Source organism: Coloeus monedula (assembly GCF_965178545.1).
Source record: "Coloeus monedula genome assembly, chromosome: 1".
Taxonomy (NCBI): domain Eukaryota; kingdom Metazoa; phylum Chordata; class Aves; order Passeriformes; family Corvidae; genus Coloeus; species Coloeus monedula.
Genome location: NC_138781.1, coordinates 142,965,354 through 142,986,715, shown reverse-complemented (window position 1 = coordinate 142,986,715; position 21,362 = coordinate 142,965,354).

Genomic DNA, 21,362 nt, shown 5'->3' with positions numbered 1-21,362 from the left:
AGTAATTAAAATTAAAAATATTTTAAAAATCCAGAGCAAGCAATATATTAGTTTTATATGAGAAAACAATCCTAAAATACTTGGAATAAAACTATCTCCATCTATCTATCTCCATCTTCTATTTTTTTCCCCTTTATCTATGAGCAGACAGCTTCATGCCCTTGGTTTTTCAATCTACTAAGTACTTGAGAGCTTCTATTAAAATAACTTCTGGTTTATGGAAAATTTATGGAGAAGATTTTGTACTATAACTGAAAAGAACCTTCATTTTTATTGGCATTCCCATTGCTTATTATCATAGAATCACAGAATGGTTTGGGTGGGAAGGGGCCCTTACCTCTCGCCATGGACAGGGACACCTTCCTTTAGATGAGGTTTCTCAAAGCCCCATCCTGGCCTTATTCTCTAAGCTTCTTATTATCCTATCATAAACTCTCAGTTCTCCACAATAAGATCTACCACACTCATGGTTTGAAATGTAGGTGTCACAGATGTTGCAAAATTTAGTTCCATCATCCTTCTTGCTTTTATTTTATCTGAGATTATGTCAAAAGACAGGATGACCAATAGTTGCATTCTAAAAATGTACTGTCACCATTTTCTTGTCCTTCTTTAACATTGTTTTCTTTTTGTTTGCCTTCTTAGAATTATAGAATTGTTTGGGTTGGAAGGTACCTTTGAACATCATCAAGCTCAAACCCCCGCAATGAATAGTGGCATCTTCAACTAAATCAGGACACTATTGCAGAAAATTCTCTCACTGCAGAAAGGGCATCTTAGACTTCATGGTTGTAGTTTCATATGACCTCAGTTAGTTGTCTTAACCAGCACACTGACTCAGCATCTGTGCAAACAGAATAAGAATACTTGTTTTTTTATACTTTTCCTTTTTTTCATAATGGACAATTTTCATTGCCTTTCCATCCTCCTTTCAACAGACTGTTCATTTCACTACTTTGTTGACTGCTTTCTGGAATGTTTCCATTGCTTGGGATATTGTCCTACAGGTCCAATATTTTAATGGCCATGATTTGGTGGAATAATATGAGAGGTCTTTTTACCTTTCTAAATTATGTCTGCCGTCCAGGAGACCTTGCATCTTGCAGTCCTTGTTCCTACTATTATTGAGCACAAATGGAAATTCCAAAGAAAATCTTTATGTAGTTCTGGAGTTCTAAATCCACCATTTTGTTTCAGTCTCGCAATTGCTATGGCTACTGGTAATAATACTAAATCAGAATTTTCTCTGTGATTTACATTCATACCGTGAAGTCCAGATGTTAGACTCTTTTTAAGGTCCTCCACTCTCTGTCAGATGATGTGGGACAAAAGATAAAGATAATTAAAATAATTAGAAAAGTTCAAGTATGAGATTTGTATTAAATATCACAGAAAATCCCAGTCTGTAGGAGGATATTGATATGTTAATTAGCTTGTACTTTCACTAAAAGAAAATATTAAATATCTCCACACACTTTATAAGCAGAACAGCTTGAACAAGGCTTATCCTTAATCTAAGAAATATTTTTATGAAATAATCCTTTGTGCTTATTACCTCATTTTTACAGCAGTATAGTCTTATATTTGACAAAGTAAAATTATTATAAAATTTAATATTTGAATAGAAATATTTCTTTTTAGTTTTATAGGGTGTTCGTCATAGTGCTTTGGCTGAAAAAGGGAGATAGGAATTTGAAAATAATTTAGGCATGAGGCTGGGAATGTCACACCCTTGCTTATTGATTTAAGGTACAAACCAAGTTTCAAAGACTACCTTTCGAGCTGCCACTTTGTGCTGATCTGCCATATTAGACATTTGTCTGCAATTGAGGTAAGAGATAAATTTATAATGCAGTCAGTTTTGTTATTGAAAATAATGCATCCATTCTTGTTCATTTAAAGAGGAATTTAGAATGTCTTTTTTCTGAAACTTCAGAAGGAGACAGTGCTAATAGCTATGTACACAGCTCCTGTTCCAGGCAGGAAACAAAGTTCTAAAACTATCCCATGATGTTGTAGTTACATTTCTCTAATTTATTTTGTGTCTTTAATGTCTTTGTTTCTGCTTATTGTTCCCTTTCAACTTAGTCCTTTGAGTTTTTCATATATAAGAAAATTTCATCAAACAATAGTCAATAAAATATCTATGACTAAATATGGTTCACGGATTAATTTTGTTTATTGATTTAAGAGATGCTTGAAGATCCATTTCATTATCAATTGCCTCTGTAGCAGGTTACCTGGTATGTAAAAAAATCAGATATGTTTTTGCAATTAATTGAATAAAAGGGTGCTTAATTATCCCCCACCCACACCAGAACTTATTTATTAGACAATATGATCTGCATCTTTGATCGCACAGGACTGTTTGAATGGAGCCTAACAGCCTCGGAAAGCAGTACATAGTTGGGTGGGAGAAGAGGGTCCTTTCACCACTGCAGCAGCTGCCACATGTACTGCAACCAGCATGCTCATATCTTGTATGTCTTTACCCTGTGACCATGCCATTTTGCTCTAGGAAAACACATAATCTATGTCTGAATATCTCCTCCATGTGTGAACCTATGTTCAGGTTGGCAGAGGGGTTACAAAACTAAGCAAATTCCAACAGCTTTGATTTAGTTTTTGGTTTTTATTTATAAATAATCCCCTGAGAACTGCAATATCTGTGGACTCATCCAGCTCTGAAGCAAAGCGGCAGCTGCTCTTGATTCTAGGAATAAATGTGTTCTGAGATATTTCAGTATTATAATATCCCCATATCCCAATACTTCTGTCCAAAGGAAAGCTGGACCTAACTGATAAAGATTTTTTCTTTTAACACGGCTGTTACCATATGTAGTGGTTTGGTCCAAAATACTCATTACTGTTTACCTTCTGTGAGAGAAGAATTAGGTGAAAAGCAAAGCAGGCACCAAACTTGAAAGAATATAAAGAAGTTTATTAATAGTCCTAAAAGAAGGGGAAAAAAAAAAAATCATACCACCCCTTCAGAACACTTCTCCTTCCCCCATCTTTCTTCCTTCTCCCACTGTTAGTGTAAAAAGACAACCCTTGAGATGTTCAGTCTGTTTACCACTTCCATAGTAACCTTGTTCAGTTCATTTAGGAAGAGGAGTCTCTCTTGATCATGCTATGGAGACATTATCACAATGAGACAGCCGCCCGGGTTGGTTCTCTGCTCGCATCATGTGAGAGTCCCCTTTCACGACTTGCAGCTTTTCCCTGCTTTCAAGGGTCCAATCTTGAGCTACTGGGGTACAATTTTAAGGTTGAGCCGTTCAGAAACAAAAGTTCTCTTCACCCATCTCTGGGAGCATTTTCATCTCTGAGAACAGAGGCCCTCCCCCTTCCCTGGGAGAAAAAGGATGCTCCTCATCTTCATCTCTAGGACTATCTCTGGGAGCATCTCTAGGAACTGAGGTCTTCTCCTTCCAATTTGGAGCAAGAGTCCTCATCACTTCCATCTCTCCGTGTTCAAACTTCTCATCAAATTACAGCTGCATCAGCATTTCCTTATTCCAGCACAGGTGCTTTTGCTCACAAGTACAGTTCAAATGCTCCACCCCCCCATGCCTTCATGAAATTACAATGGGTACTCTGATATAGCTTTACAACAGAATTTCAGCTTTAAGCATCTCCTCTTTCTCCTCCCTCAGGTTTTCAGCTCTTCACAGCACTAAAAGGGTTAATCTCAGCCGGGCCTTACAGCTGGAATGTCGCTTATCGCTGTTGGTCACATGATCTTTGCTGGGCAGTGGGCAGCTTCAGCTGAATCTTCATCTTTGGCCGCACTGGAGAGGGGGCCGTGCCATCTGCACATAGCAGGGCTGTGTGGGGGCCGTGGGGGAACAGGGCTGCACGGCTCCAGGATGGCTGTAGTCCAGCCTGGCCTGAGCAGAGCAGGTCCCGGCAGGGCCGAGCAGGTCCCAGCAGGGCTCAGCCTGGTTACCAGTCCTCTGGCCAGAAGCAAGAGAGAACACTTTCCAGGGTTTGTCCCTTCTTAAGTGTGGATCACAGAGGCTGTCAAAATTTTAAGTGGCTTAAAGAATTGTCCATATTCAAACTAGCCAGCTGATAGGTTCTGTCAGGTCATAGAGGAGCTGTAAGCACCCCTTTGCAAGAACATCACTTCCAGGACTATGCTTGCTAACCCATGACACCATATCTCTTTCAAAAGGTAGCACCAAGTTTTCTGTGATTGTGAAGTTCTTCAGGACAAACATATACAAAAAGATGCTTGAACAATTCAGTAAATGAGAGAAGACAGCCAAAATTTTTCTTTTTTTGCCAGTTCAGTTCCTCAAATTCCATGCGTCTGTCTTTTAAAATAGGTATACTTTTATAATGGTATGATAAAAAATTAATTTTCAAATTTCAAAAATTCCAATAAATTTAAAAAATCTGAAACTCAATAAATGTCATTGTCTGATCTAGATCAAACAACACTAGAATACAACTTGGTTGTGTCACACATTGCATCCACTTTTGCCTGCCCCCAGCCTTTTCACCAAATCTGGGACAGGTTTTGCCCGATTTGATGAATTTGTAAGAACCTCGTGGGTTTGGTTTTTTACTCTGTCTCAAGTCACTCAAAATAGTAACTGAAATGTGTGATTCACTTCAAGATTGATTGACGGTTTTGCTGACAGGTTACAGAGTGCTAGATGGTGAAACAGAAACACCTAAAAGTAAAAGCACAATAAGATAGCAACTTTCTTGAAAGTACTATAAGACAATAACAGAGGGTCCAGGGTAAAAAATAGTTGTGGTCAATTATGATCATTAAAAGAATACAACCCTGGGAGATGGACATACCTGTTCTCAGGAATAGCAGCAAGGAGCAAATCTTTAACGTATATAAAACACTCTCTGGGTAATAAAGCTCAGATACAGCCTGGAATTTATTGAGCAGTTGACAGGGAAAGTAATTAGACAGTGAAACAAACATTAAAAAACCTCTAAAAAATTTCATGGATATACTGTTCTTGGCTATCTTTGGCTGAAATTAAGAAAAGCTGCCTCAGGGATCCTGGAGGCCTCACCCAGGCTTGGGAAGGGTTACTTTTTATGGATAGTTTTCTTCACTTGGAAGATAGGTTTCTCAGGTTTTATGCAAATTAGCTATCATGTGCAGTCCATTCTTTCAGACCATTCTGGAAATGAGTCAGATGGCCTCAAGGTCCTTGGTAGTCTTTATTCAACCCTACAGTCCATGCCCACTTCTTGGCCTAATTCTTGTGCTTATGCTGTACTGTGTTGTGCTTATCTCCAGGAACAACAAGGATATTTGTCCCAGAAAAGTGCTGCTAGGCCTGTCTGTCCCCTTGGACCCCCTTTTCCAGCCAAATCTTGTTCTTTTTTATGATGTGTTAATACCAACAGTCCTTGGTTGACTCCACAGCCATCCAGTTATCAGTGTTAGAGAGATACACATTAACCCCCTTATCTTCTGGGAATTGAGAGCTCAAAGGTGTCACTATGGACCACTGTTTATAGAGTCCAAAGAGTGTGCTTTAGTGTTAGTAATTTTCCATCCTGGCCTCAATTTGACTCAGTAAATTTCTTTGAAGGTTCAATAACAAAAACATTATTCTACTTGGGGTTTTAATCAGGCAAGAAAAAGTAAGTTTTCAAGGCTGTTCATTGAAAAACAGGTGCTCATTAAGACAGCTGTTCTGGGACACATGCAGACAGTATTTCAGTTAAGTTCAAGAGGGGCTTAGCCCAGAGGCCCAGCAGGGGGAATACATCACCATAATCTACCCCATGAAAAAAGTCAGCTTCTCTGGACCTCTGCATGAATTGATGCTTTGAGAGCAGGGGCTGAGAAATAAAACAACAGCCTATTTTGTTGCATTTTATAGAACAAGACAGAAATTGGTTCTTATACAGTAGAGATCCTGTTGACTTTCAGATGCTCACAGGTTAGAATGGAAATTCATGATTATCTAAGCAGAGCACTATGAATAAGTTAAAGCAACGCTTCATGACACTGAACCATTTTCCACAATTTTCATACAGTCAAAACGCTGCAAATTAAGTTCCATACAGATCAAAGGTCTGAAAAGAAGGTGAATCCTGAAGGGAGTTCACAGCCAGAAGAGAACAGTATCCTTCATAAGATCTTAAATGTCTGTGTTAGCTCCTGGGTACACAACTAATTACCAGATAAATTTGGCCTCTATGTCCTCTGCTAACTGATTTTCTTTTACAGCAGGGGGTTCAGATTAGCTGTCCATCAGTGCCCTGCCAGTTCAGTCTGATCACATAATGTATCCCAACCAAACACTGACTTCTTAGTCTTAGCATGTCATCCTTTTAGCAGGTTCTGTCGCATGTGATGAAACAAAATGGAAATAAATCCAGTTTAAAACACCCTTACAAATGTGTGAGAATTTGAAAGAGCTAGGCTTTTATAATTCTCTTTTCTCATCTCCCTCCAACAATTTTAATTATGGGTCTGACTGCATTGTTTCAATTAGATTTTATACTTTTATTAATCTACCCATGCTTTCATTAGGATTTTCAGTCAAGTACCTAAAAATAATATTTATCTATACCATAATTTTGCCCTATCGTGATTACTAATGCTTGTTTTACAATGAACTTAGTGCTCAAACTGCAAGCCAGAGAAAAAATAATACATGAAATCTCAATTTATCCTGTGGAAGAGCTGCAATAAAATTATTCTCTGAAATGTTCCCCATGGCACATATGCCCAGTGTCAGAAATATGAACACTTCATAACATGACTTTTATGAAGTGAGGACTGTAAAGGCTTTGCCTGCTTGCTTGCTCAGGATGAGATAAATACTTAAATCTCCATTTCTAATCAGTCCTCATCTATTTGGAAGAGCTTGTCTGGAATTTTTTTCCTCCTTTTCTTCAGTGCTAACACTTAGCATTACTATATATGACAAACATTAGTAAATTAAAAGAACAGCCTTATTCCTCAAAGTCTGAAAATTTTCTGAGCTCAGTAACAATATCTGTCACCATAAATTCTAACTCCTAAAAGTGTGGAATTATGAACAAACGAGCAGGGAATACCAGTCTTGGATATTTATGATGCACTATGGCTGAAGTCCAGTTTAAATGGAAATATTAATAGGACATCTCAAGGTCTGCATGAATAGCAGATATCAAGGTCTGCGTAAGATTTTATCTCTTTCTGCCGTCAGATCCTATGTGCCACCTTCCTCCTTTAGTCTGGCAACATGTACTAATATTATAGAATCACAGAATCATCGAATCATCAAGGTTGGTTGGAAGAGACGTTTAAGATCATCAATTACAACCATGAACTCAGCACTACCACTGTAACCCCTAAACAACTAAACCACACCACCTGGCGCCAGATCCAAACATCTCTTAAACACCTCCAGGTAAGGTGACTCCAGAGAATCAATGATCTGGTTTGGCCAAATTTAGAATATATCTTCTGAGAGAAGGCACAACCACCCCTCCCCCACCAGGTTCAGGGAAAATAAATTTTCCTCAAAGGAAAGTGAAAGAGATAAAAACTATTTATTTAACAAACACACGGGAAAAGGAAAATAATGCTAAATAATAAAATCTCTCGCTGTGGAGAAAAAACCTGGGAAAGTGTTAGAGTCCTCCCTTTGGTCTCCTCAGAGCTGGGGCTTGGCCCAGGGCCAGGCCCTCTGTGCTCGGTGGAAAGGTCTCCCGATGTGCTCTGATATTGAAGCAGTCCAGTGGAAAAGGGAGAAAATCCGAAATTCCAGGGAAGGGAAAAAAAATTCAACTCTCAGTCTCTCTCCGGAGAAAAAGAAGCTGAACAACTGGCCAAAAGCTGACCAGGCAGCAGCAAGCCGGGTCCTTCCTCGCTCCCCTGCCACAGCTGGAAAAAAAAATTGCTATCTCTGTGTGACCTTGAACAAGCTGCAAACTGCTTTGAAAAAGTTTTGCTCAGTTTTTCCTTCCCCCTCTCAGGCTCAGTTTAGAGGCATAGAAAGGCACAAAATATAATTTCTGGGCATAGGGCAGCGATATGAGATACACATCATAAAGACATCCCAAGACAGTCAACAACCTCCCTGAGCAACCTATTCCAACGACTGACCACCGCAAGAATGAAAAAACTTTTTCCCAGTATCTAAACTGAATCTCCCCTTTCTCAGCTTAAAGTCATTTTTCCCGGTCCTCTCACTGTAGGCACAGCAGAAGAGACCAGCTAGAAACCTTGCTACATACTCCTTTCAGGTACTTGTAGAGAGCAGTGAGGTTCCTCCTGAGCCTCCTTGAGACTAAAGAAACCCTACTCCCTCAGCCATTGCTCATATGACATGTTTCCTAGACCCTTCACGAGGTGTCCTTGTTGCCCTTCTCTGGACATGCTCCAGCACCTCAATGTCCTTTTTAAAGTGAGGGGCCCAGAACTGAATTCAGCACTCCAGGTGTGGCCTCACCACTGCTGAGAAAAGCGAGATGATCACTTCCCTAGTCCTGCTGGCTGCACTATTCTTGATACACTCTGCACAGCACACACTGTTGGCTCATATATCTTTACGGAGTTGCTTAAATTGCTCATCAGGAGCCTGCCATATCATTACCTTACAGTCATACAAGTATTAGGTGTATCGTCACACTTCATTTCCTACTTGGAAGGACGAATTATGAGCACCTATGTTATGGAATGGGTCTGCAGGATGGTTTTCACTGGTGGTATCAAAGCACCTTTCTTTAGTAGTATGAAGTACAAGACTCAAGAATTTACAAGATTCATAAATCAGCCTTAGATTCCCATTTTTTGCTGTTGAGCTCTAAGACTTGTACAAGCTGAACTTGCCTATTTTGGGTCATATACCTGTCCTGAACTTTTTGCAAAAGAGAGATGCTGAGACTTAGACCGAAATAGTGTGAACAGTTCCATCAATTATTGCTCAATTTTGTTTCAGTTTTTGAAAATTTTCAGGAATGTTTACCTGAAGATTTAAAAATAGCACATTTAGTTTTATAGTCTCTGTCTGTAAGGTTTCTATATTTAAAATATATAAATTAAAAACAAATTCAAGAATATGAAGAATCCATTTACTGTCCCTAATTATTTTGTTTGTTTGGTTGGTTGGTTGGTTTGGCTTGGTTTGCCTTGGTTTTGCTTGTTTCTGAGGGGGTTTTGGAGGGTGTTGTTTGTTTAGTGTGGTTTGTGTTTTGTTGGGCATTTTTTAAATCAGTTTTTAGTTTGTTTTGGTTTTGTTTTGGTTTTATTTTTAATTTTTCTCTGAAATACATTTAGGTGTCTAAGTCTTATACAGTATCTGGTCTTCTGTTTATTATAAAGTTTGGTGAAATCCAAGACTTTTGAAGAACAAAATAAATAGCCAAATAGTTGGGGTTTTTTTTTCCCTCTTTCTATTTATCTATCACTAAGAGAGACACATCTGGACGTGTGTTCTTCTGCCAATCTCTTGTGGTTTTGGGTTTTTTCAAAATAGTTCCTGTTTTGAAAACTGTTCTATAAATCAGATTACAATAGTCTGCATTGTGATGAATGAAAAATAAATGCTGTAGCAGTAGGAGTACCATGGAGTTTAGAGCAAAATAAATAATTCATTTTTCAGTGAAATAAATGTTAACTTTTAAAGCTCAGTTTTAAAATCAAAACCTTGCTCATTTGCATTACACCCAGAAATGCTACTTTTTAAAAAAAGTTAATTGGTTATTACTGTAACAGTATCAGTAAACTGGTTTCCAGAAGAGAAAAAAAAAGGAAATCACACTGTACTATAAGCTGTACTTCTAAGGGATTATTTTCTTCGGACTTTATTTCTTAACACAGCAACTTCTTCTTGTTGGTCTTTAAAAACATCTTATTTCTTTCATTCCCTTAAAACATAGACCAAAATTCAGAAGAGTAAGTATGCATACCCGCACAGAAACACACATAGAGATAAGATACTGTTATCTCTTTTTAAAATTTGCTATCAATATCCGGTAGCTCATTACTATCAGAAGGGCTACTGCTGGTATAACTCATTCTGAAAATATACAATGACTGGAGATACTTCTATAATGTCTTAAGAGGATCTTTAGGTCTCATTCTAATTCTTGTGATCTGTAAAATCTGCCATATTAGAACACCATAGATATTTGTTCACTATGAAGCACTAGCAGTTGCACTAATAACTGCTTTAATATTGTAGATTATTTGCACCCTTAATGTATAAAAGTGCTTTCAGTTTTATGCAAATTGACACTTAGCCATAGTGTTTGCACAGTATTGCATCTGCGAACATCTTAGATCAGTCTCAGAAGCATTGGGCAAGACATCATATTGTAACAACTTTGACTTGTTTATTATTCTAATAGAAGTCAAAGAAATATCCATGCTCAATCCAATAAGATTCAAAACAGACCATGAAAACTTCATAAAACTCCCACTTTGTTGTATGTGGCATTGTAACTCATATTTCTTTCATGTCACAGTTTTTGCTCTGAGTGACAGTTAATTCTACAATTACATTTGCTTTTGTTTATTATGAACCAAGTCCTGCAAAGAAGTGCCTTCAACTTAGATTGACTGCAAGGGAATAATTCCTTACAGATTGCTATGGTTTCTTAGAAACACAAAGATGATTACTATTTTTTTGGTCTGTTTTCCAAACACTATCCTGCTGGCTTTATGACCTAGAACCTTCTGGTAAAATTTTGTGTCTAGAGCTTAATGATGCTGTTCTTTGTAATAAAATATAATCTTTCCTTTTTGTTGTTGTTGTTGTTGTTGTTGTTGTTGTTGTTAGTGTTGGTGTTGTTGTTGGGTTGTTGTTGTTGGTTTTTGGGTTTTTTTTAATTTTAGTTTTTATTTTTCCAATTCCAAAAGTGAGGCTGAGACATATTTGAGAGAGGATAAACTGTTATTTATTGATGCATACAAGTGAATGTCTTGAGGAATCATGTTCTGGACCAAACAAGACAATGGTTTCTGTGTGGCCATGGTTAAATAAATTCTGTGGGCATGCAAGGCTGGCATTAAATTAGGAGAAGCACACTGGTAACCTGGAATAAATTTAGATTAAGTGGAGAAGATAACTATTGAAAAGATTTCTGTAGAGACACAAGTGAAGACATTGCTCTGTGCTGTAGGAAAAGTTCCAAAGTTTTCTATGAAAGAGTAGAATGCAAAAACATCAGTTTTAGGCCAAACATTAAGCTTTTCATAACAGTCTTAAAAAATGGAAGTCTTATATTAAGTTGCTGTTGTGGAACTCATTAAAAAAAGCTTAGAATCTGATGTAAATGTATGCTTTCTGTCTAGTAAATCTATCAGGTGAGGGGATTCTGTATAGAGTGTTTTATTATTATTTTGTAATTATATGTTTAAAAAAAAATTGAAGTAACTTTTAATGTTGTATTTCTGGAGCAAAAATAAAATTAGTAAGTTAATGGTGTCCAGCATTATGAGTGAAAGGAAAACTTAGATGAAAACTGTATGAAAATATAATTGCTCTAAAATATAAATATGTATAACAAGTGACACAATTTTAGAGTGATTTTTAAAAACAAAGACAGCAAATAGCCTTTCCTGAAGTGCAGAAATCTGACTTGACTTTTTTTGCTTTCACTCAACTTATAACTTCACGTCTACTATCTGCAAATCTTTGCTTTAAACCTTTAGATGCCAAGAGGATGCTGCTTAGTTTCCTTTAAGGCAGATCAGAGTCCAAAAGCTCTCAGGGGTATTAGCACTTCTAATTACAGGATGTGAATCAATGACCATTTTCCCCTTGCTCATGTTATCTATGTGCAATATTCAGGTTCAATGCAGTATTGCTTATTTCTAGACATGAAGTAATCTGGATTACAGTCTGGAATGAGAGAACTGAGAGTGCACTGTGGATTTGTTTGTAGACCCCATAGCGGGTGAACAGATTGTTAACTCTGTAAGTCTATCAGAGGTGTGAAACTGTTCTGGTTTGGCCAAATTTAGAAAAACATACTCTGAGAGAAGGCACAACCACCCGTCCCCCACCAGGTTCAGGAAAAATAAATTTTCCTCGAAGGAAAGTGAAGGAGAGAAAACTACTTATTTACCAAAACACACGGGAAAAGGAAAATAATGCTAAATAATAAAATCTCTCGCTGTGGAGGAAAAACCTGGGAAAAGTGTTAAGCGTCCTTGGTCTCCTTGGAGCTGGGGCTTGGCCCAGGGCCAGGCCCTCTGTGCTTGGTGGAAAGTCCTCCTGATGTGCTTGGAGGTTGAAGCAGTCCAGTAGAAAAGGGAGAAAATCCGAAATTGCAGGGAAGGAAAAGCAAAGTTCAACTCTCAGTCTCTCTCCAGAGGGAAAAATACCCCAAAAAACAACTGGCCAAAAACTGACTGGAAAGCAGCAAGCCAGGTGCCTCCTCCCTCCCCTGCAGCAGCTGGGGAAAAAAACCTGCTATCTCTGTGTGACCTTGAACAAGCTGCAAACTGCTTTGAAAAAGTTTTGCTCAGTTTTTCCTTCCCCCTCTCAGGCTCAGTTTCGGGGTATAGAAAGGCACAAAATTAATTTCTGGGCATAGGGCAGCGACATGGGATGCACATCATAAAGTCACCCCAAGACAAAAACAAACCAGAGTTCTTTGCAGACTATGTGACACCATTTTATGAACACAGCATATTGAGCTGTAAACCATAGAACTGGTTCAAATAAAGGGGAATACTGTCCTGTGACCAAGGGTATGTGAGAAGGACTAAATCATTTGCATGTTTCAAATTCCACAAATTCATTGAACCTGATAAATTCTGTATGATATTTTTTCTTAAAGAGAATAAAAAAACCTGTAGCATGCATAATGACTTGAATCTTCCAAGTTTGGAATCAATTTCAAGATACTTTCTGTTGCACTAGCTCTGATAAGGCCATTCTTATTAGCCATAGAAATATTTTAGCAAATGGCAGGAGCACTTTATGGGGGATTCATGGGATGTTATCCCCTGTGTGTGTGTTACCCCTGAAATTAAAACAACTTGAAAACAACAAAAATTTGGAAAGAAAAATAATTTAAGTGAACTGAATAAAATTGAAAATAAAAGGGGAAATTCATATTTCTTGGGCATGCTGTGCAAAGAGTTCTTGATTATTGAGGGTCCTGTTCTATCATAGTCTCTAAATACAGCATTTATGTACAGTGCATTGGTAAATCTACAGACCACATTTAGAGGAGGACAAAAACTATAACATATAAAAATATCTTGAGTTTTTCCATACAACTTTGATATCTAGCCTTCCATCTGTTTCCATCAATGGCTATGTAAGTCACTTCCCAGGGAAATGTATCATTTTACAATAATAGAATGGTTGGAAGGGACACCTTCCACTGGACCAGATTGGTCAGAGCCCCATTCAACCTGACCTTGAAAACTTCCAGTGATGGGCAGCCACTTCTGGACATGTTTCAGTGCCTCACCACCTATAAAGGGTTTCTTCCTAGTATCTAATCTAAACCTACTCCCTTTCAGTTTAAAGCCATTCCCTCTTGGCCTATCACTGCACTCCATGATAAAGAGCCTTTTGCCATCTTTACTCTAACCCCTTTTAGGTACTGGAAAGCTGCTCTAAGGTCTCCCTGGACTCTTCTCCAGGCTGAACATTTCCAGCTCTCTCAGCCTCTCTAGAAGATCTGCTTGCTTCATGGACCTCCTCTGGACATACTTCAACAGGTCCACGTTTCTTGTGCTGGGACTCCAGAGGTGGATGCAGAATTCCAGGTGGGAGTCTCATGAGGGGAGCAGAGGGGGAGAATTACATCCTCCCCCAGCCTGCTGGCCAAGCTTTTGATGCAGCCCAGGATGTGGTTGGCTTTCTGGGCTGTGAGCATTGCAGGCTCATATTCAGTTTTTCATTTACCAGTGTCTTCAAGTTCTTCTGCTCAAGGCTGCTCTCAATCTACTTTTTACCCAGCCTGAATCCATGTTTGGGATTCTGCAGAGTCAAATACAGGACTTGGCCTTCTGGCCTTCAGAAACTTTCTGAGGTTCACACAGACCCGCCTCTCAAGCCTCTCAAAGTCGCTCAGGATGGCATCCCTTCCCTCTAGAGTATAACCACAGCATAAACCTGGTCATCCCTTTTTCCAGTCAGTGGAAACTTCACCCATCTATCATAGCTTTCCAAACATGAAGGAGAATGGCTTAGCTGTTGGCAGTTTCCTCAGGATACATCTTACCAGATCCCATGGACTTGTGCTGCTTCCAGTTCCTTAGGCGTTCTTAAACCTGGTCTTCTACAGTGGGCAGTACTTTACTCTCCCCGTCCCTGCCTTCTAATTCTCTGAATTGGATAGTGTGGCTGGAGCATTTGCTGGTGAAGACTGAAGCAAAAGAGTTATGGAGTACCTCAGCCTTCTCTATGTCAACTGTGTCCTGTTTCCCTGACCAGGTTGGGTTCAATTTCTCACATCTTTATTTGCTGTCCTGTGTACCTAAAGAAACCCTTGTTATTTTTCATATCCCTAGGCAAGTTGAGCTCCAACTGATCCTTGGCCTACTGATCCCCATCTCTGCATTCTAGAGCTTTAATATTCCTGGGGTGCATATCCCTGCCTCCATTGCCCACATTTTAGTTTTGTGTTTTAGTTTGGCTAAGAGGTCTTAATTTAGCCAAGATGGCCTCCTGTGATGAACTGACCTTTGCTTGGATGAGCTGCCTGAACACTGCTGGCCTGGGACTGATGTCTTTAAAAAAGTGCTTTTGCAGCAGATAAAGGAAAAGGCTGATAAGAAGCAGATACTGTGGAAATGGGGCAGTGCATTTTATTATGCTAATTTCCTCTATCCTGGTAAAGAAAACCTTTCCCCTAAGGAAGGTATCAGGACATTCACACATAAGCCTGAAGGTATTGGTATTCCTTCCTTCCTTCCTTCCTTCCTTCCTTCCTTCCTTCCTTGGCACAACTGGTACTACTACACTGTGATGAAAAGCAGGGCCAAACAGTGGTCATGTCATTAGAAAGGACCATAAACTATCAAAGACCTCTGAAATGTCCATTCTCCCTGATTTCCACAGAGTTGCATCAGAGAAAGTCAAACCCCTCTCCATTCCCACACAGGCCTGAACGTGTACAGCCTGTCAAACTATTTGTTTTGTGGGACTCCATCCCCAGCCCCAACGCATCAAGGCTGTGACCATCCCTCTGATCACAGACATCAAAATTGCAATGATCAAGTCCTGTGGCTGGATGCACAAGTGGTGATATCTTTCCTTTCCACTATCTACTCTTGTACTTTCCTTTTCTTTCTTTCTTTCCTTATATATTTTCTTCATGATATTTTTATATTTTTATAGAAAATAACCAAAATTATCACATAATTCCTTTCTGGTGCAACAAAATTATTTTAAAATAAACCTGCCTCATATATACTCTGGTCATTCAGTGTCATTTCACTCTAACTCACCCCAAGGGCTCTATTAACAAGAACATTATTTACCCTTCGTCATAACACCTCTTACATGCCCACATTGGGACTGAGAGCTCTTGCACACTAAGGAACGTCCTTAAATATCTCCCATCTCTGGTTTGTTCCTTTGCCTCAGAGGGCAGGTTTCCAAGGGATCCCACATTCTAACCCCCTGAACAGCTGCAAGTTTGCCTTTATGAGGTTAGAATCCTGACTCTACTTCTCAGACTGAGGGTGGGGTTTCAGTCTAGCAGTGGGACACTTGGGATGCGTGGGAAGAACATTTTGAAATCACACAGGACTTATTGGATGTTTACAGGAGAATACAAAATTGTGAAAAGATGATTTAGGCAAATTGAGGAGGGACAGAACAGTGAAATAGAGGCATAAGGGAATAATTGAAATACCTCTCTACACCTTGAGCAGGTAACTACTTTCACAGGGTGGAAGAGCTAGAACCAGGTTGCTATAAGAGTAAGGCATATTGATAAAGGAGGCTTTAGAAGTTTGTATCTAGAGAAAGTCAAATAAAGAATAGTTTTTCACAGAATAGGTGATTAACTTCACAATAAAACACACAACAAAATGGTGCAAAACCAAAGTATTTTCTAAAAGGCATGCTGTAGGATAGGAGAAGTTATCAGGCAATAATTTGATTCAATATTAAAATTCAATAGACATTTGAACTAAAATATGCAATCTTACTGCTAAATATTGATTCTTTCTTTTTTGCCATGTTGGGTGCTTTTTTAAAATTACTACAAGCTTTTAGAAAATACAATGTCAATCACGTGATCATCAAAACTCAAACTTAGAAGAATACAAATTATCATTTTTTCCTGTACCTTAAAGACAAACTGTTTCTCAATAAGAAACTTGTGCCTATTGTATAACAGGTACCCAAGCCAAAATATTGAAAACAAGTGAAATAAGTATTTTTTAGAATGTTATGCCCTCCAGATGTAAATTAATCCATTAAACTCCCTGACTATTTTACATGTCGTGACTGTGAACTGCTATTGCTAGACAAGTACAACACTCTTATGGAAAAGATTAACTGTTTAATGATTTATCTGACCATTGTTGCTGGTTATCTTGTTTGAACTCAGTGAGCTAAAATGGCAGCTATGATCCTGATGTGATACAGACTCTGCATGGCATCAAATCTCACAAAAAAATGATAAACAAGCAAATTTGTAACAAAAAGCTTGATGATAAATGAATGTGTCTTGGACATTCAGAATCCAAAAGAATGCAAACACTCACGTGTGTGTGGTCTTCCAAAAATTATGATGATATGAAGCAGTGACAAGCAAATATTCTTCATGAGTACTGACTATATGCAATTCTCAGAAACATATCAGAAAAATTAACACAGAAAAGTGAAGTTCCTAAAGAAAGCCCTTCAAGAATAATTATTTAATTTTAATTAACTGATCAATTCTTTCAAGCCCTTAAAAACAAATTGGTGGTAATAGAATTTCAAACGGAGAGAAAAACACAACATGTATTCACAAAAGAAAGATATAAATTGAACAGTGCATCAAAAAGTAGCAGCAACACCAGAGTAATTCATGAAATGAGTGGTGTTGCCAAGTTTGCAACTAAAGATAATTACACTTAGACTTGTGCATTCAGCTATGAAGTCATTAAAATTAACTCAATTCCCACCCTGCTGCAGCAGTTATCACCTTAGCCACACTGCCATAAGATGACATTAATCCCTTTGAGCAGCTCTGAACTCTCAGCAGATAGCCCACTTCCCCTGAAAATAGGACACTTGGATGCAAACCATGTTTCTTCTCTCCCATGAGAGGTACTTTAAACCTCAGGTCATAGCAGAGAGTAGGCTGTAAACAGTAAAGGAGGAAAGCAGAAACTCTAAACCCTTCTTGTTTACCTTTAGCTATTGTTTGGAAAGAAATACCTATTCATGGATTCAAGATGTGATGGAGAATGGTTTTATTGACTTTGTAAAGAAATTTACAAAGTTTGGGAAGGTGAGTGGCTTGACCCTGACCTGAAAGACATTTCGGAATCTTATCCATTAACCCTTACAGAAAAAGAGTCACCGCAATGTTAATGAATTCAAAATGTAGATGGCAAGATTCACTGTGGAAAGAGCTGATCCTGTCTAGATATGGCAGATAATTTAGTGATACACTACTGCATTTGGGTTCTGAAGGTTCTTAAGTACCTGTGTCAATCTTCTGGAGCCTAAGTGAATGTGATAGAAGTCAGATGTCATGTTCCTGAGAACGTGAAAGTGGTTGAAAATGTAGAGATACAACCATTGAGGATTCCTAAGTCAAACTGGAAGATGTCTTTAAGACTTTGGAATAATATGACTAGGTGTCAGCCATGTTTTTTGTTTTTACTTTATTGATGTACTAATATAGCTTCTGAAACTGTGATCCTTCTATGAAAAATACACAATCTAAAGAGATTGAGTTGGATGCAACATAAAGTAGAAATAATGACCAAATACTCAAATATATATATTCTCTAGAATAAAGTGAAATATGCAGGTTCTGAACATTAACTGTGGTTTTTAACTGAAATCTGTTACAAGGAAGCAATGACAGCTGAACAATAATGATAAATAATATGTGTGATTTTGTAAAAATTGAGAAGGCTAAATTAATGCAGCTAATTTCATAAAGTATATTATATGTATGCACATATACATGTGTATGAAGCAGATGCAGCTATAATGGATGGATCCACACGGCCTAGTCGTTGCTCTGGTAAACTGTTGCATGTAAACTACAAGACAGATCTGGGACAGAAACTGAAGAGTATAGGTAATAGTTCCACAAAGAAATCAAGATGTGAAAAAGAAGACATGGATGGGGGTATCTAGAAATCCATATGACTATAATCACAGTTTCATTTCAGGGTAAGACAAAGATTTACTGTATTCTTTTTTTCTTTGAGTGTGTTCATTTGCAATTATGGAATACAAGCATCTGAAAGAAGATGTTAGAAAAAATGTATAAATATTGATTTTAAAAGAAGAAACATTAAATTAGACTTGCTTTATATTTTGATAGTTTCGGTTCAGCTGTTTTGGGAGTAGAAAATGTAAAGATGTAATTTTTTCACAATGCAGTTTGGTTTCAAAGCATTTGGGGCAAATGATTTCTTTCTAATTTGTAACTAACTTTAATTGGTTTTGTTTGTTTTGTTCTATTTCTTTTCCCTCTCTTTTTATCGCAATGGTTTTTAATTATGCGGAAAGTCGTGATCAGGATTTACAGAAAGATAACATGACAATCACAATGCAATTAACATCAGCTCCTGATAGAAGCTTCTCCACCTTTGATGAGGATTCTCTATTGCTTTCAGAATATAAGTTTAAAAACAGATTTCTTAACTCACTATTTGACTTTCATTATGTGAACACTGCATAATAGCAGTAGGATACCAATTTTGAGGTGACTAAAATTAGCCATTATTTCACACTTTTAGTCTTAGCAAAGAGAGACACGCAGTGGTGTAATAAAGATACAGACTCTATGGTTTCAACAATTATATGATTTTGTCTTTTGGAGAAAAATTAATAACTTAAAATTACTCCTATTAGAAGAATATGGTCCTGCAGTAACTTGATTACAGAATTAATCACTTCCACATAAGATTTGGGGAAAAAAATTAATCTACTGGCATGGAATTCATATGGTAAGTTAATATATAACCATGCCCTCCAGGCACTGAATTTGTTTTCTTTTACCAGTTTTTAATTTCACTTTCAGTGAAGCTATTTGAAGGAACATATGATATACCAGGATGGTCAACTTTTCATAAATGTAAGGTCTGTCATACCCATTATCTTGTTATCTAAGCATATACAAAATTAAGATAATATTTTTCCCAACATTTTAGAGTTTACTTTATAAACACATCCTTAGCTAAAAAAAGTGATATGGCAATTCTCAAACTTACTTCAGTTGTTCCATAGCAGTCATGGGTAGATGGTTTTGCTGTGTAGAATGTGTACCACAGACTGCATGTCTTAAAAAAGAAAACATTTGGAATTCTCACCTGACATTGGATGGGGAAGTGTCACAGTGAGCTGCAAAGGTTAGGATTAGAACTGTTTCAAAGCATTAAAAATAAGAGTAGACTGTCAGTAGGAATTTATTTGGAAAAGGTGATTATACAACCAAAAATCTTGTCTAGAAAGTCAGAAACTGACCTTACAGATCTTTAGCCTACAAATATGATCTCAATTCTGACAAACTTTTCTTTACTAGAACTACCTAGCCAGCCAAAAATTACTTGATTTTTCTCTAAATATTACTAGCTGTTATGTTTCTTTGCTGCAAAAAATGCTAGATGGTGTAGAACCTGTTATTTGACTAGTTTCTAACTTCACTGTGCAGAACACTGGAAAAATTTCCATCAGTACCTGATGCAGGTACTGATTGCATAGCCAGAGAGGTCTTTGGAAAAAAAAAAATCTCACTATTTCTATTGTCAATTTTAAAAAAAGATTTTATATGTTCCATGTTTGCAAGTTATCCAAACCAAGAAGATGGAGTGAAACCTCTTGGAAGAAGCACAAGGAGGTTACACCAGCACTGGTTTCTGTTGTACCAGGAAATAACCATACGATCATATGGTTTGTTAGGGGACTTGAGGTCCTTTACATTTTGCAAGCAGTAATTGAGGTGAACTACTGAATGGAGTTGAACTGCACACTGTAAATAAGAAATGCTTACTTTCCAGGGAGTAGTGCTTTAGCTTCTTTTTAACATCTGCTCTACATGGTCATGGGCACATTTTAGAATATGTGTTTCATCAGCTGATCAAACCAGGACCAAGAAAGTGAAAATTATAATTCTGAAATATCTGACTTGATCTGCTTTCTATGTTTAGTTAGGTTGTCGGCATTGAGGTCATTTTCAGTAACAAACACATATTTTCATTTCTGATGATAAACTGTTCTTCCTACCAGGATGTTCTTTACAACTTTAACAGGAATCAGAATAATAAAACAGTCAATCCTTTCTGAATGAAGCCTACTGACAGATGAAGTTGGCAATCCTCAGTGCTTAAATGAGTGTTTCACCAGTATTCTAAATGGAAGCAGATGGCAACTTCCCAGAGAATGTGCACATTCCCCAGGGGAGAGGAGAAATGTTACAGCACTCCACCACTGCACTGAAGCAGATAATTAGGCAATTAGATCTATTAAAAGCTGACAAAAGGAAAAGTATAGATGAACCTTCTCCTTAGGCTTCAGTATGGCAGCACTTGTAATAGGCTAGAAAAATTCAAAGTGAGCGCATGATTTGTGAATCTTAAGACTGATTTGTTTCAAATTACATATGTATAACTCCATGCATACTTAATATATACTAGGTATATTTTACATATATCCATATATGTTTATATATATAATACATGTGTGATTATAAATAATTGTCTTTTTTTCAGAAAATGGTGAATTTGTTAAAAGTCCAAGGCAAAATTAGTTTATGCTCTAATTTTCCCCAGTGGACTTGATTCCACACAGATCTGTTTCAGGATGCCAAAATGTAAAGACTGGTAAGTATTCTGTCCCTCATGGAAGCTAGTTGTCTTTTCCAGTGCATCTGGGAGAGACAAATGTTTTCAGTATCATGAGTGGAGAGAGAGCTTCTCCATTTCTTAAGCAATAGATTTGCTAGGAAATGAACTGATGTTCAGCATGGACTCTGTGTGTGTCTGCACACATCCTTCAGCAGTAGTCAGATAAACCCAACTTAAACATTTGCACCACAGGAAAAAAAATTGTTGTAAGGATTTAGTAAGAACTTTTAGTTTTGGGATGTGGCATAAAGCTACTTAAAAACCTGAGAAAATAACTAGATTTTAGGAAAGGGGATCCTTGTCAGTGACATATAGGATAAATTCCACAAATAAGATCTGATCTATGAGACAGTTCTGTCAGCAATTTCCTCGTCATATGATT